Raw genomic sequence first — 18,872 nt, forward strand, 5'->3', positions numbered from 1 at the left:
TACATATGTTTTTTTACGTTTTGTATGTAATTGCTGGTATATAATGTTTCAAATGATGAATGCAACAGCCATACAGTGTGTATGTGATCCCGAACATTACAGCCTGTTTGTTCACATTCGCGAAACTGTTTACCGAATTACGTATATATTTCTTCTTAGACAAGTACAAAAATAGGCACTGAGCAAAAGACAGAGTGGTGAATAACACCTTTCATATCTAAATAATGAATTAGAATGCTCGTCAGTGATGCTAAGGGTCTAAATTTTGAGACCTAAGAGGTGACTTTGGAAAATCCAAAGTGATAAAGAGGAATAAAATGCCAATATTTACACAGGAAGATGCTCTGGCTCCTTATTGAAGCATATTGATCATACATACACCAGAACCCCTTCCAATATCAGAATCATCACAAATAAAAATTTAGATAACAAAAAAATAGGTACTCAAGGTTCATCGCTACTTAATAGACAACCCGGTTAAAGGACACTGCATAGAGGCACCGTATATAAAACAAACTGGACTACACCTTCTTGTTCTAGTAAAAACGATGACGTCACTTCCGTTCTAAAACATCGGAGGAAACGTCAGATTACAGACGAGCAACATAACAACGGGAATCGAACCTGTAACATGCAATAACTTAGAAGAAATAGGGAATGATATCAGGTGTTCCGGTAAGGTAATATCCTCTACCTTATTGATTATTTGACTACTGTCGTCATGTATAGCATTCGTGTTCTCTTGAACAGTAAACATGGCGCTGTCTGAACCGGAAGTTAGCACTAATCTATGGAATTTCTTTTGATTGTTTTTTATTAATACTACTACTAGTTACAATTCCTTACTTCGATTGTTGGATCGAGAGTCTCGTGAGGTAGTGAACCAGAAACAGATATTAAGACGTTGTTGATTTACACACTTACACTGTGACATATTTGTTAACATGTACGTCTATTGATAAGACAAGATAATGAAAACAAGGACACGTGTCACTGTCGATTAACGTTAGACACGTTATTTACATTTCGCAAACCGTATCGCCATTCCTTAGTCTTACTTACTGTAAATGAAAAATCATTAAGGAGAGACAAAGAAGATTTATACATTACTCAACATTTTATCAATTTTCACCACTTTTCTAATTTCCGCTTGACATTTAAAATATCGACACTTTTTGTATGTGCCGTATTCATGGCGCCGATGGCGATGGTATCGAACCGGAAATGAGGCAATTCATTTTCCCCGTCGCAGTCAGAGTAATACTCAAAAAAACATTTCACGTGTTTGACGTCACCCAATATAATCATCAAGAACATATTTTCAATGTAATTGTATTTTTTAGAATATTACCATTAACTGTAGAGGATTGAGAATCAAATAGAATAAGTGTTACGAAAGGAAAGTAACGAACTTGAGACGAGCCTTTACGACATTCAAACAATTAACAAATATATCTAGTGTCTTAATCAGCATCAACATTATTAAAAGCGAACCGAGAATAAATATTTATATGTTGACGTATGCAATGTTTGATGCACAGAACCTGTATTTTTAATCGAATGAGAACTGCTAGTCTGGATATTTAATGTAAGGTAGAGATACGGTATCATATAAACATATACTGCTGAACAAAAATTCAAATTGGTTTTGGTCGGTAAATATATTCAGATGAATTGACCTTGTGTTAACGTGTCATGCTCTATATCTTTGCTGACACGATCGAGAGCTGTGGCACGCTTCCTTGTTTAAAACTATACAGCTAAGGCGCCATGATTTCATCGAAAGTTTTTTCACCGTTAAGCCATATATAATCAGGTACATCTGTGTGTAGTTTGCTACGTTAGGAAAAGGTAGTCGATAGGGTTTTTTTGTTTTTAATTTCAAGATTCAACTAATGGATTCTGAACACAATTCCAGAGAATGGGCGAAACGAGACATGATGAGTGGGTAAAGTCCATTCGGTCCATCATTCATAAAATAATTTGCAGCTAGAAATCGACAATGAAAACAAAGCACAGGTCAGCGTTCCTTGATCCTGATGTTAAATCCACACTTCAAGATTTACATGACAGATATGTTATTGTGTCTGCAGATTAGGCGTCGAATAACTTGTTCCTTGTCTGCAAACATTATTACACTTCCTGTTTACAAAAAAGAATGGTCTTGCATGATAGCTAAGGAAACCCCACCTAGACATCATGCAATCTTTCAAAAGACGAAATACTGGCTAATCATGCTCCGGTCTTACAATCGTTTAGATGCATATTAAAGATAAGGATACGGACATCCACCGTTTATACTGGATCCCCAAACTTCACAAGAATCCATATAAACAACGTTTTATAGTTCGTCTAACTGTTCCACCAAGCCTTTGTCTAAAAACTTAACCACCATTCTAAGTACTATCAAATATGGGTTACAGTCTTACTGCGATACTGCTTACTCAAGGACTTCATTCTCTTGTTATGAGACCTTTTTCTCCAAGAAATGTGAACAGCGACAAAGGTATATGGTGTGAAATATACTGAAGCGTATTTCGTAAAAGATTGTGCACAACATCAAAGAAGAAATACAAGGATGACGGAAACATAAAAATGATCGAGTTTCCGGTTGACAACATCTTCATCGAGTTTGGTAGTAAGATTTTCCAACAGACTATTGGTACACCAATTGGAACCATCTGCGCCCCTATATTGGCTAACTTGTTTCTGTTTTTTTCACACGATACTGAATTTATCGAATAATTTATCAAAACAGGTCGAAAAGATCTTGCAATGTCGTTTATTTTCACCTTCAGATAAATTGATGACATATTGTCTCTAAAAAATAATTTCGTATATATCCACCAGAACTGGAAATCAAAGATACGACGGACTCCTCTACATCAGCTGCATATTTCCTACAACGAAACCAACATGTTCAGCTTCCCACCAAGCTGCATTATAAACATGATGATTTCAATTTCCTTATTTTGAATTTTCCATTTCTAGATAGCAGTATCCCTGCATCTCCAACCTATGGTATTTGCATTTCACAGTTTATTCGATAATCAAGGGCCTGTTCCCATTATAACGATTTTCGTGCAAAAAGTGGTCAATTGACTGACAATCTCGTAAGACAAGTGTTCAAAAGATGCAGGTTGGTGAAAACTATGGGGAAGTTTAATGATCGCCATATTGATCTCATTAAGAAATATTCTGTTTCTTCGTGTGACATGAAACTGGACATATTTGACGCTCGTTTGTTTGCCTGTTGGTTTGGTTGTTGTATACCTTGCTCTCATTTGAGAACGTGACATTACACTTACTTGGATTGACCAAGGTTTACATGACGAGTGTCGTAGATGAAGCAGAAGATGTTTACTCTTCAGGAACACCTGGTCTTATTATCTTTATGCTTTTTCAGGAGCCTCCTTATCAATTTTTCTGTTGTTCATTTTTTGCCCTAGTTTTATAGAATTTGAATTTGAATCATGCTTATGATGCCTTGTTGGTATATCCTTGATTTTTTTTCATGCAATGAACCACGCTTTATCAACGGTTTGCTCCACAGTACATGCGACAACTATAACAAAAAGAAAGATTAATCCATTACGTGGCGTGCAACAAAGGATAAATGACCGATAATGTTTAATAATGAACCATATATTGAAACGTTTGATCGTTTACAATTTTTAGCGATACATATTGTTTAATCGCGCATATGAAATTTCAGCAATATGGCGGAATTTAATATCATGTTTTTCCGTTGGTCAGATAATCATTAATTCATTCAGAGTGTGCTTAGATCCGTTGATCTAAAGTCACTACAGTCATTCATATAAACATTCGCATTATTATACAGCATGAAAGATTATTCGATTATTTGGTGCAGAAAGGTCGATGTGAATATCATTTTCAAGAGTGGATGATCCTTGTTTTAAACCACTGTGAAATCAATAACTCGCTTATCTTATGACAGACATTATATGTTTTGTATAATACACGTGAAGGCAGCTACAGAACTATCGCTCGCCAGGTGCATTCTTCGTACGTGCTGCTCTTTTCTGTTGATGCTTTCCAATTGCGTCAAGCTCTCCATGATGATACATTGTAGCAAACGTATTTCTACCGCAGTAACTGACTTTGTTTCTTCGCAATTTACTATTTTGGTAGTTTCTGACGACGCATCAAACGTGCTTAATGTAATTGGATTGAATGAAAATGTTCACACCATAGAAATCCCTTGTTGCTAACTTTAGATCCGGATGAACAGATTAGCAGCAGGTTAACGGATTCGTTATATCAATCTTGCGTGCAGGTGATCGACATTTCGGAGTTGGTATTGTGGTTTGGCAAGACTTCGCTTCTTGGCCAGATAGGAAAAAAACAACCGGTCACATGATGGTGTCCCATTAGTTACTATATAAGTCTTAATGTGAAGTGTCACACGGCTAATATTACAGAAAAACAATGCTAGTTAAATTTCAGTTTCGACAAATTTTACTCTATAGTATTATAAAAGATGATCAGTGTAACGGTATCTTAATTCCATTTACTCTATACGTGTATGAACGCACGTGGTGGAATGTTTGATTCCGAAGGAAGAGAGTAATTTACATATCGGATAATTCATTCTCTTTGACCACGCGTCGAGGCCAAAATCTACATGTACATGTATATAGGGATAGGTTTTATCTGTAGCAGACAATACCCAGACTGATTTCTATCTCGGACCTACAGATAATTGTCGAACCCAACCGAGAGTAATCCAACAAATAAAACATATTTGACCTTTGACTACCAAGGTCAGAGTCTTTGATTGAATCGACCTGTTGATCGAACCTTTTATACAGACAGATGATTCAACACGTACAAAACCTTTAAATTAAGGAATTCAATATTGTGCTCATGTATATTGTGTGTAATATGGCGGAATGTTATATTACAGGCTTAAAAGTATAAACGATCTAGTGGTGATGACAGCAAGGGGATTAGGATAATGTCAGAGACCGAATGTACCGCGGCGGATAATACTGTATACATTACCCAGAATGTACCACGGCGGATAATACTGTATACATTACCCAGAATGTAACACGGCGGATAATACTGTATACATTACCCAGAATGTACCACGGCGGATAATACTGTATACATTACCCCGAATGTACCACGGCGTATAATACTGTATACATTACCCTGAATGTACCACAGCGGATAATACTGTATACATTACCCTGAATATACCACGGCGTATAATACTGTATACATTACCCAAAATGGAACACGGCGGATAATACTGTATACATTACCCTGAATGTACCACGTTGATAATACTGTATACATTACCCTGAATGTACCACGGCGAATAATACTGTATACATTACCCAGAATGTAACACGGCGGATACCACAGTATACATTACCCAGAATGTAACACGATGGATAATACTGTAAACATAACCCAGAATGTACTACGGCGGATGATACTGTATACATTACCCTGAATATACCACGTTGTATAATACTGTATACATTACCCAGAATGTACCACAGCGGATAATACTGTATACATAACCCAGAATGTACCACGGCGGATAATACTGTATACATTACCCTGAATGTACCATGGCGTATAAAACAGTATACATTACCCAGAATGTAACACGGTGGATAATACTGTAAACGTTATCCTGAATATACCACGTTGTATAATACTGTATACATAACCCAGAATGTAACACGGCGGATAATACTGTATACATTACCCTGAATATACCACAGCGTATAATACTGTATACATTACCCAGAATGTACCACGGCGGATAATACTGTATACATTACCCAGAATGTATCACAGTGGATAACACTGTATACATTACCCAGAATGTACCACGGCGGATAATACAGTATACATTACCCTGAATGTACCACAGCGGATAATACGGATAATACTGTACATACTGAATATACCCAGAATGTACCACGGCGGATAATACTGTATACATTACCCTGAATGTACCACAGCGGATAATACTGTATACATTACCCTGAATGTACCACAGCGGATAATACTGTATACATTACCCTGAATGTACCACAGCGGATAATACTGTATACATTACCCTGAATGTACCACGGCGGATAATACTGTATACATTACCCAGAATGTACCGCGGCGGATAATACTGTATACATTACCCAGAATGTATCACAGTGGATAACACTGTATACATTACCCAGAACGTAACACGGCGGATAATACTGTATACATTACCCAGAATGTACCACAGCGGATAATACTGTATACATTACCCAGAATATAACACGGCGGATAATAATGTATACATTACCCTGAATATACCACGTTGTATAATACTGTATACATTACCCTGAATATACCACGGCGTATAATACTGTATACATTACCCAGAATGTACCACAGCGGACATTGACCGTTGGTAATGTGATACAATAGGACATTAAGGATCGATAGGAAAGTACGCCTTCTCGTCGTATTCCCGCATTTTATCGCTGTTTTATATCTAAGATGTCATAGAAACGATTTTAATCTGGCGTCAGATGTTTATATTAAAATGCAATGTACGTTAAGCAGAGTTGTGAGATGATCATAATATTTCGATAATGTCCGTGCTTCAGAAATTATCGTTTGATCTATAATTGGTAATGATTAATATGAATTATGATGTACCAAACACCATTGTCGTTAGTAATATTACAAACGGGAACACTGTTTAAATAATTACATAGGTATCTTTGTTTTCTTTCAATATCCTTGTTAATCAAATGCAGGTAAAACGCGAAAATGCTAGAACTAAAATGTATAGATGTATTGATTCATATAGACGGACAATCCTGTATATCACAAATAGAAAAAAACTGTGGTATACATATTGCATCAGAAAACAGAACGAGGTCATTCTTAAATTTGTATCAGCCATAAATGTTCTTTTTGCTGGTCCATCGTGTGCAGAGTCGAACGAACGTTATCCTTGTCGAATCCATTGTGAGCATAACTACACACTGATCCTACTACTGGAACATGTGTGTTAAAACTAAATTACATCCTCCGAGTCCATGAAGAGATGACTTATCGCATGTTTTTTCTTTGTACGACCCACGGATGTTGATTAAAGCGCGTGGAGTTTTAATTAAAAACTATCTCGGTGACCTATATTAGTAACAAAGAAGTCTCCTTTCATTTTGTATTCGTAATTTTGTTAACACCTTTTCTGCCATAGTATTTCCAATTAGTAGTTGACCTAATTCCTTCGACACTAGCCAAATATATATCTAAACGTACCAACGTAGAAATGGGTTATGTTGCGTTCAGTCGTACAACCTAAATGTTTTCTAAACTATACCTACGGGAACCAACTGTGCCCCACTGTTGGCTGACTGGTTTTTGTTTTCATACGAGGCTGAATTTATGAAAGAGATCACATAGACCGTGCAAAGTAATTTTATTTCAGTTTCAGATAAAATGACTTTAAAAATCTTTACTGACAGCATCCATAGTTAATAGAACTTGAAATCAAGGCCACAACAGACTTTTCTACACCAGCCGCTTATCTCGATCTTTTCCTATATCGAAACCAACATCGACATCTTCCCACCCAGCTGTATGATAAGCGTGACGATTTCAATTTCCTTATTGTGATTTTTTTCATTCCTGGATAAAAACAACCCTGTGTCCCAAATCTCGGTTTTCAACAATCTGTGCCCATTATCACGATTTTCGTGCGGGAAGTCGTTAACTAATGGACAGACTCGTAACACGGGGTTTCAAAAGATGAAGATCCAGGAAAGTTATGGGGAAGTATTACGGTCTTCATAGTGATCACATTAAAAATATTCTATTTTTTGTGCGATATGAATTTAGATAAATTTAATATCGTTAGTTTGCCTGTTGGTTTCCTTGTTGTTTACCTTGTTCTCGTGTGAGAACGTGTTATTACTTAATGGATTGTTCGATATTTCTATGATAGTTGCTGTCGATGAAGCAGAAGACGATTACTCTTCCGGAACACTTGGTTTTATCATCCTTTTGCTTTTCCTGGAGCCACCGTGTAAATCTTTCCCTTGTTCATATTTTGCCTTAGTTTTATTGAATTTATTGGAATACGATTATGTTGACATGCTGGTATTTTCTTTTTGTCTTTTGTCATCGTAAGTAGGCTTTCATTACCAATTACAGTCGAAATATTTCATTCAATGCCGTAGTAATTAAACAGTTCCATGGCAAATGATTGTATCATTTATATCTACCATAAATGCCACAAGAAGACATTCAATGCTTACCTTTACATGTGCACGTACGTTACTGTCTTAGCCGATAATACTATATTATTCCTAATAGACAGTGATGCATCTGTCCCTTTTCCTTCAATGCTGAAGCTGAAACAGTCTTTTATACCATGGCATTTGTAAATGGAAAGGTTTTCCTGAATCTGCATTTTTTGTATGCTTTTAACCATATTTAGAGCCGTTTAGTAATGGTACTGCCGTATATAATCTTAAGTCATCTATAACGAGTTAGCTAACTATTCCTTTAATTAAACTTGAATTAGGTAAAACCTTTCCTAATGGGAAGCTTAATTAATTATTTCAGAAAACACTTATTTCTAGTTAAGATAAATGCTGTATGCGAAAGAGCTTCTCCAGTTTATTTTCTCTGTATTGGTATTCAATTAGGCTTTATCGAGTAGCGTTACACTGAATACCGCCGAGTGTCGAATGTCGATCCAATTGATTTTTTAAGTCTTGTCGTATGGATACGTTGTATAATGTCAGCAGGTTGACACAGTGTTACAGTGTACTAAGTTTGACGAAAAGATACATTGTATGATGCCAGTGGTGTGTCAAGGAATACATTGTACGATGCCAGTGGTGTGACGTAGTGATACATTGTACGATGCCAGTGGTGTGACCAAGGGATACATTGTATGACGCCAGTGGTGTGACGTAGGGATACATTGTACGATGCCAGTGGTGTGACGTAGTGATACATTGTACGATGCCAGTGGTGTGACGTAGGGATACATTGTACGATGCCAGTGGTGTGACGTAGGGATACATTGTACGATGCCAGTGGTGTGACGTAGTAATACATTTTACGATGCCAGTGGCGTGACGTAGGGATACATTGTATGATGCCAGTGGTGTGACGTAGTGATACATTGTACGATGCCAGTGGTGTGACGTAGTAATACATTTTACGATGCCAGTGGCGTGACGAAGGGAAACATTGTATGATGCCAGTGGTGTGACGAAGGGAAACATTGTACGATGCCAGTGGTGTGACGTAGTAATACATTGTACGATGCCAGTGGTGTGACGAAGGGAAACATTGTATGATGCCAGTGGTGTGCCTTTATATTGATGCAATGATATATTTTGCAATGTTAGTATTTTGACAAAGAAATACTTTGCTGGAGCTATGCCTCACTATGTCACACTTTCAACATTGTTACGATGTTTCATTAATGATATCATACAATGGTTGAACTACGTCATACCACTGGCATCACTCCGATGTCAGTCCTATAGCGTCATATGTAATGTAACGTAACGGTATGATACATTATAAGATGTCACTAGTTGGAAGTATTGATAGCTTAACAGATATAGCATGGATGTCAATACATTGTGCGATGTTGTCGTTATGATCACATTGTCAATTTCACCGTTATATTGACATCCTTTTGTCTTTAAAATGTAAATAAAAATATTGACAATGTCTATTGTATATATATATCAGACGCCATGGATATGACAGGCTCTTCAACATCAGCCACTTACCTCGATCTTTTCCTACAGTAAAACCAGCACGGCAAGCATTGCACTAAGCTGCATGATATTTGTGTATTGTCTGTCTGTCGTGTTTTTTTGTTTTCATTTCTGGATAGCGACATTCCTGTATCCCCAACCTATGGTGTTTACATTAAGTAATTTGTCAAAGTTTCTGTTTGTTGTATTTGACATAGTGGTAGATTGTAGGATGAAAGCAACGACTGTAACAGAGGGTCCATATCAACCAGGTTACAATCGTGGGTGGGGTTACAATATTGAGGATGGTTAGGGGTTGTTGTTTCAATAGTAAATGGGGTTACAAATATTAAGGACGGTTACGGCAGGGGTTGTGGTTTCAATAGCGATGGGGTCACAATATAGATTTTGGTTACGGCAGGGGTTGTGGTTTCAATAGTAAATTAGGTTACAGCATAGAATATGATAACGGCAGGAGTTGTGGTTTCAATATTGGATGTATCATTATATTGGAAACGGCTACAACAGGGAGTGTGTTCAATTAAGAGAATGGGTAATAATATTTGTGGGGGATGCTACTAAGGCTGTGGTTACAATAATGGATGTTGCAGGCAGTTTCGATAGAGTGTTAGAGTCAGGGACAGTGTATTTAATACTGGGTCGTATGGTTGTGTGTAGCATACATATGTGAATGTTTACATTTTGTTTGGTAATTATGTAAACATATTTTTACTGCATTTCGTGCACGCAATGATAACTTGATATGGGTTATATTTTTGACAACGTCTTGTATGTCTGGAAAGTGTATTCATATCATAACAAAATGTTTACTATTTTTCTGAATCATACTGGCTATGCATACAACTGACTTAGATTTTTAAGATTATCAATATCAAACAGATTCGAGATATCGCTGCAGTTTTCGCTCGTCTTCATGTATTCCGTGTAAGTGAGCAAGCCAGTTACATATCGTGTGGAGCTAGTCATAGCGTTGGAAACATACATAAACTATTGGTAAGATCTTGATAATGCATACACAGACGGTTTAATAACGGTAATAATGTGTAATATCATCTGATCCTGTATATGAACATCCTGAAAGGGCAGAAACGTTATAGGCTGTTCGTTACATGACGAATTTATACAGCAGCCATATCGTCTCTCACATACATCTAATTATTAAACGACGTTATACAGCAGCCTATTCTTCTGTCACAAATTTGTCCTTATACAATGACGTTATACAGCGGCCATATTGTCTGTTACAAATTTCTCATTATACAATGACGTAATACAGCGGCCATATTGTCTGTCACAAATTTCTCATTATACAATGACGTTATACAGCGGCCATATTGTCTGTCACAAATTTCTCTTTATACAATGACGTTATACAGCGGCCATATTGTCTGTCAAAGAAATCTCATTATATAACGACTTTATACAGCGGTCGTTACGTCTGCCACAAACGTCTTATTATACAGCGAGTATGTCGTCTCTCAAATACATCTTTTTATGCAACAGCACTATACAGCGGACGTAACGTCTGTCTAAGACATCTCAGTAAAGAACGACGTTATACAGCAGCCATATCATCTGTCACAGATTTATCAGTATACTTGTACAATGATGTTATATAAGTAGTGCGACGACCGTATCGTCTGTTCCAAAATTATCATTACATAACGACGGCGGTCATAACGTCTGCCACATAATCAAATCAAATAATAACATCTATATAGTCTAGTCTGTCACAAATTTCTCTTTACCTAACGACGCTATACAGCGGTCATGTCCCCTGTCACATATTTCTCTTTATCTAACGACGCTATACAACGTTCATGTCCTATGTCACATATTTCTCTTTATCTAACGACGCTATACAGCGGTCGTGCCCTCTGTCACATATTTCTCTTTATCTAACGGCGCTATACAGCGGTCATGTCCTATGTCACATATTTCTCTTTATCTAACGACGCTATACAGCGTTCATGTCCTCTGTTACATATTTATCTTTATATAACGACGCTATACAGCGGTCATGTCCCCTGTCACATATTTCTCTTTATCTAACGACATATTTCTCTCTATAGAACAACGCTTTGAAATAATACTACGGCTGTAACGTCGGTCAAGGATATAGCATTTTATCACCCATGTAATATTTCCCTCGTAGTCACTAGTTTTAAGAGCTCTCCAGACCTTATGTTATCTATTTCTACCCAACGATATAAAATGCAATTCTTTGATTGATTCAAAGTTATTTTATTGCTTCAAGGAAAAAAACAGGATGTGGCATAAGCTATATCAACATCATCAACGCCCTTTCCCGAAACAAGTATGGACTCGATCATTTGCCGAAAGAAAAGAAAATGTTTGGAAATAAACATAAAAACTGTTATATACCAAATAAGAGAAATTACTAAATTGTCTTTATATATGAAATTAGAGACAGTAAGAAATTACTAAACTGTCTTTATATATAAAATTAAAGAAAGTAAGAAATTGCTAAATTGTCTTTATATATAAAATTAAAGAAAGTAAGAAATTACTAAATTGTCTTTATATATGAAATTAGAGACAGTAAGAAATTACTAAATTGTCTTTATATATGAAATTAGAGACAGTAAGAAATTACTAAATTGTCTTTATATATAAAATTAAAGAAAGTAAGAAATTGCTATATATAAATTGTCTTTATATATAAAATTAAAGAAAGTAAGAAATTACTAAATTGTCTATATATATATGAAATTAGAGACAGTAAGAAATTACTAAATTGTCTTTATATATAAAATTAGAGAAAGTAAGAAATTACTAAATTGTCTCTATATATAAAATTAAAGAAAGTAAGAAATTACTAAATTGTCTCTATATATAAAATTAAAGAAAGTAAGAAATTACTAAACTGTCTCTATATATAAAATTAAAGAAAGTAAGAAATTACTAAATTGTCTCTATATATAAAATTAAAGAAAGTAAGAAATTACTAAACTGTCTCTATATATAAAATTAAAGAAAGTAAGAAATTACTAAATTGTCTCTATATATAAAATTAAAGAAAGTAAGAAATTACTAAACTGTCTCTATATATAAAATTAAAGAAAGTAAGAAATTACTAAATTGTCTCTATATATAAAATTAAAGAAAGTAAGAAATTACTAAATTGTCTCTATATATAAAATTAAAGAAAGTAAGAAATTACTAAACTGTCTCTATATATAAAATTAAAGAAAGTAAGAAATTACTAAATTGTCTCTATATATAAAATTAAAGAAAGTAAGAAATTACTAAACTGTCTCTATATATAAAATTAAAGAAAGTAAGAAATTACTAAATTGTCTCTATATATAAAATTAAAGAAAGTAAGAAATTACTAAATTGTCTCTATATATAAAATTAAAGAAAGTAAGAAATTACTAAACTGTCTCTATATATAAAATTAAAGAAAGTAAGAAATTACTAAATTGTCTCTATATATACCTCATTAGAGAAAGTAAGAAATTACTAAATTGTCTCTATATATAAAATTAAAGAAAGTAAGAAATTACTAAATTGTCTCTATATATAAAATTAAAGAAAGTAAGAAATTACTAAATTGTCTCTATATATAAAAATAAAGAAAGTAAGAAATTACTACGCCATAATTTGGTGGAAAAGCAACTGAATTGATTTCCGCTTCTTTTGCGTCCGAACAGGAAGGTCTGCAAATTTCAATGCAGTTCTACAAAAATTAAGTTATCATCGGAATTACGTATACTTGATCACTGATTTCTTATATCACTAAAGTGATGATGAAAGCTTTCATCATGTTGATAAACTTTTATTGAAATAATTAACAGGCAAAAATATGACATACACAATGACGTTACGTCAGGAATTGAAAATGCCACAACAAAGTTGTTGATATTATTCTCCACTTATTTTACTCAAAATTAAACTTTTCACAGTTTTGTGTATAAGATATCCTATTTTCATTTCATATAATATTTTATGGAATAGCCAAGGCTCGCAAAACAAAACCTTCAAGGCTGTTTTTATAAAATCTTATCTAAAATGAAAAATCGTTTATGAGCCTATATGTTTTACGACTTTATAAAGTTATAACACTGTGAATTTACATGCAATGTTTCAATGTTATTTCACTTATACATTGATTGCAACCTTTGAAAATTCATGTAAAGACCATCTCGTGAATTAAGAAGTTATCTTAGCTTGTATATCAAACATATAAACAATGCACACTCAAGCTTCTAGTTTGAAACACATTTAAAGTGCAATAGTATTATCAGGGCTGACCTGGTGTTATAACAGGCTTGAAATTGTATGAAGTTGAAATCAAATTGTTAGATAATAAACCCCTAATCTCAGCCTTCATCAGGAACACGTGTCGTAACTAGCACGCCCGGGCGTGGGAAAGTCAACGTAAATAAGATTATCTGTTCAACAAAGTATTTCATCTAGAAAACTATATATCGTCTGATCAAAACCAAATAGATTACATCGCGAACTGTAACCGGAAGTGAATTGTCTCTCTGAAATTGTATCTGTTTTGATAAAAGTATTTACCGTGGAATTTTACAGATAAAACCTTAACTCTATATCGTTATAGATATACTGCAGTTACCTCTATAGTTTGATTATTAAAATTTCAATAACAAATATTGCTATATAAAAATCATAAAATATGACCTACTTGTCTATTTCTCTTTCCTTTTTGAAGATACCGTTTCCATTGGTATTACATGAAAGTACTAAGAAGAACGAGCAGCAAAAGTCATCGTAATCAAATCACGGGAATTTACATATACAAAGGTAGATAATCATGATTGGTCTTATTTATTGCCATATGGTTTATAATTAAAACTTAATTCATTAACATACATTTACAAGGCTTTCGTAGTATGTTTGGAGAAGAACTCGATAGATTCGTCGGTAAAGACTTTTAGAAGTCTCATACACAGATGAACAGATTTATATTTAGGATCACGCCTTCTACACCAGTCTTTCAGAGCAGTATTTGTGACCCCCAGCCAGTGTACTTATCTTCGTTATATGAGAATTCTGAATGGCGGTTGAGACGCAATTAGATATCTGACACACCGGAAACCCATGTTAGTAATGTCGCCGAAATCTCTAGCTTAAAAGGAACGCAAAGTCACAGTAGTCCAAGGTCTCCTTGAAGCATGCCTGCTATGAATGCACGATAGAGAATTCGATTGGATTTGACGAGAAAATTTTGTGAGTATGTCCACCTCCACATCATGGTCATCCAGACGCTATCTGTGCCCGGCAGACAAGTCGTCATGACTGCTGAAGTATCCATGTCACGTACGGGCTGCTCAAAATCACGAGATAATACGAGATTTCGTTCAATATACACAGATTTCACGTGCTTTATCTTCATGAGGGTTACCATATTTGAAAAAAAATAATGTTGATTTATTGCTCTGCGGCAAAAATATCATATGTTATTAGTAATTTATTGTTATACTGCTTGTGGTCGTTTTTATCCCGCTCTCTTTATGTATCACGCGGTAATTTGTTTCTAAGAAAGGGCCACGTACATCTCCCCGCATGTTTGTAATGAGAGATGAAGTCAACACATCGTCGTATCAGTGTAAGGGAGATTAAAACTTGCTGAATTATGACAAGATTTAATAGAAATAGATATTTATAAGTAAAAGAAAATAGTTTTCAATTGTTGCTGGTAATGGAATCACAAATATATATAATTCTTGTTTTATTTGCAATTTTCACATTCTTATTGCTTAAAATAGACTTTACAATAACATTTAACGTAAGAACGCAAAGAAACATTGAACAAAATTTTGTTTAACTGTAATATATCATGCGAAAAATGATAAATGATAAGTCTATGCAATGATTTTCGTAAACAATACAATACTTCTTTATATTAAAAATTATAACAATACAGTATTGATAAGCTTAGTGTTGATTTCTGTCAGCTAGCTATTTGGTTTGTAAATTGATGTATATTGATAATAAAGAAAATACACTGATTTGGTAATTTATGATAATATTACCGTTAGTGGTTAGCGAACCGACACGGACGTGCATCTATGTAGATATATCTGTATCTCGTGACACCTCCGGAAACATATTGTTCGTACCTCGTCCGTGCAATATATTCTATCTTGCATTGCATTAGGTAACTACATATATGTTTCCTGGGGGGCGTTACCCAAATTTAATTTCATAACTATACACTTTTCTTACGTTTGATGACCATAAATGTCCATGCAGAAATGACATATATGCATCGTTGGAACAGTGGAGAGTTAAACTGAACTGCCATGTTATACCGGAAATAGAAACGGCGCCACTTGGACGCTATCGACGACGCTCTGACATATAGGAGAGTTCATAGTGTCTTCACTTATAACAAATATATTTCACCTGTGTGTCTAATATTTTAGTATCTTTCACGAGTGTGCAATTTCACAAGTGTGTCTAATATTTTAGTGTTTCACTAGTGAAAAATTACAAAAAAATGTTATTTTTCACTAGTGAAAAATGAGATACTTCTCTATATTTCACCGGCAAAAATGTAATAAAATAATATTTCTAAGAACTAATGGTTCATTTGAACAAACATGTCACATGTAACATCATGTCACATAACTTCTAGTTGTCTAGCATGTCTTCTCACATTAAAGTCATGTATATACAAAAGGGATGTAAACTGAAAAGACTCTAGCACAGGTCTTATAGTCTTGCGAATGTATCGATAAAGACACCCATTGTCATTGGTTAGTTCCATCAATAGACAATGTATAGCATGTGTATATATACATTTGGTTGAATAATTTGTACAATACTTTCCCTCTCACTCTCTCCATCTCTACTATATCCATATCTGAAAGAAAGGCAACCAAACTCTGGAGCAAGGTACCGTTGTGATCCGAATTGTACATGTGTACCGATCATGCTTCGCCAAGCCTAAGGAACAGAATTAGGTTGGTGCACGTTTTTACGGCTTGTTCAATTTCAACAACATATTCCGTTGTAGAAGAAAAATTAATTTATGTCTTTCACAATATCAAAATAAAATATTGCGTTGATTTGAAGGAACAAATCAATGTGATGTAATTAGATTTTCCATTCTGGATAAGGCGTGACGTATTGTTTTGTAGTAAAGACACTTCGTTATCAAGCAGTGTTACCCAACAGTTTTCCTTAGCCATTCCCTAACATTCTAAAATAAGATTAAAAAGGATTCATTTTGAAATTTAACGATCCGACTAAGATAGAATCTCGCGTGATACATAGATAGCCATGCTCACATTCTTTCTTGGCACATGATTTCCAACCTGTCCGCCCAGTAAATATCATCACGTGCTGTATCACGTGACGACTGTAAGATGCGCTGATTCTTAGACCCAAATATATTGTCATCGGGAGCTTGCCACATTTCCGTCGTCCCGGGAGTGTCACGTGATGTGATTACTTTCTGTATTTGGTTCCATTCTCGACATCTTGTCCGGACCAGGTCCAATCATCAAGATTCATTTACTGACGATGAAGACACCTAACTAATCATCTTCATCAACATAGCTCTAGACCCGAGATCAAACACGATTTATACGCTATATGTGTCCTGTACCTTGGCGCGAGTTTCATATCTGGAAATATTTTTTGAGTTGGAGGTTTAGTCGAATACATGTGCAAATCATACATACCCCGTACAAGTATCGCGAGTGATTCATCACTGGCCGAGAAAGTTATAACACACACAGAATAAAAATTACCTACAGCGTCCCGATCGCCACGTAACACTGACATAACTACGATATTCATCTTCATCGTTAGTACACAGTGGTTTTTTTTTCTCTCTCATCTCATTTTTTACGAACCGCTCGTTTCTAAAACACAACTAACCACGGTTTACTGCAGACGATCTGTACAAGGTAATTTGTATGACGTCATTTCTTCAGTGAATCATTAACAGTGACGTCATTGCTGAGGATGAATCTTTATCATTGCATGTAAGTGGAAAGTAATATCACAAAAATGATATTGAAAAGACACAGATGTTCCGTATTGAAAACCATCATCTTATTCATGATCTGTAATTCATCTTTTACGACATCCTATTCAAACAGGTTTAATGTAACTGCGGAAATACATTCGACGTATTGATGAAATATAAATCAAACGATATTTTCAGGAGTTTTCAAACTCAACTCCAGACTCCGTGTTGCAGCGAGTGTGACATTATCTTGTGGTTGATCGTAAACACCTGCGCCACATAATTTGATTTTTTTTACGTGGTGTCATTTTAACAACTACATTTCTATTTCAGCCATCGACTTTTAAATGTCACGTGGTTTGACCTCGTGTTTTATGAAGACTTCGGCAAATATCTATCATATGTACAGCGCAACGAGTGCCCAAAACCATCAACTGTAGTCAATTTCCCCGTTTTACACATGAACTCTGAACACTATTCCATTATATCTTCGCCAAATTGTGACTACAAGTTAACGCAAGCGCGTCCTATATGCGATTTACACGTTTCTAGCACGTGATCATAAATGTTCTTTATTGTATAGACACATAGTGCGTATCTGAATAAAAAACAAAAACAAAACAATTGAGGCAGATTTTTTATTTGGATGAGTTAGCAAATATATTTTCTGAGTTTATTTATCGATATTTTACAAAACACGCTAAAGTTCTAGCTACAGATGAATATTGAATATTAGTATCATCACATCATTTGTTATGGTTTAGTACGTTTAGAATTAGAAAAGATCAACAAGGACCATATGTATGAATATACACTAGTACCATTTTGCCCTTCTCACACAACTACCACTTCTGCTATAAAGTAAATTTCCCGCTCCATCATAATCTAGCCATTTATACAAGACACTCTTTACCTTAAAATGAAGTTTGTGTGCCTTTCATACAAATCATAACATGTTCGGAAACATTTAAAAATTATACTAATTTTGATAAGTTAAAGTTTAAGTTTCGGACATGCTTTATATTTAATATATTTTCCTATACATGTACATTTTAAAGTTATAGTGATAAAAAAAAAAAAAAAAACGCAAGATATATGTATACATTTGT

Source organism: Ylistrum balloti, unplaced genomic scaffold (assembly GCF_031769215.1).
Source record: "Ylistrum balloti isolate Yb309-2 unplaced genomic scaffold, AGI_CSIRO_Ybal_v1 Utg370038, whole genome shotgun sequence".
In the NCBI taxonomy this organism is placed as follows: domain Eukaryota; kingdom Metazoa; phylum Mollusca; class Bivalvia; order Pectinida; family Pectinidae; genus Ylistrum; species Ylistrum balloti.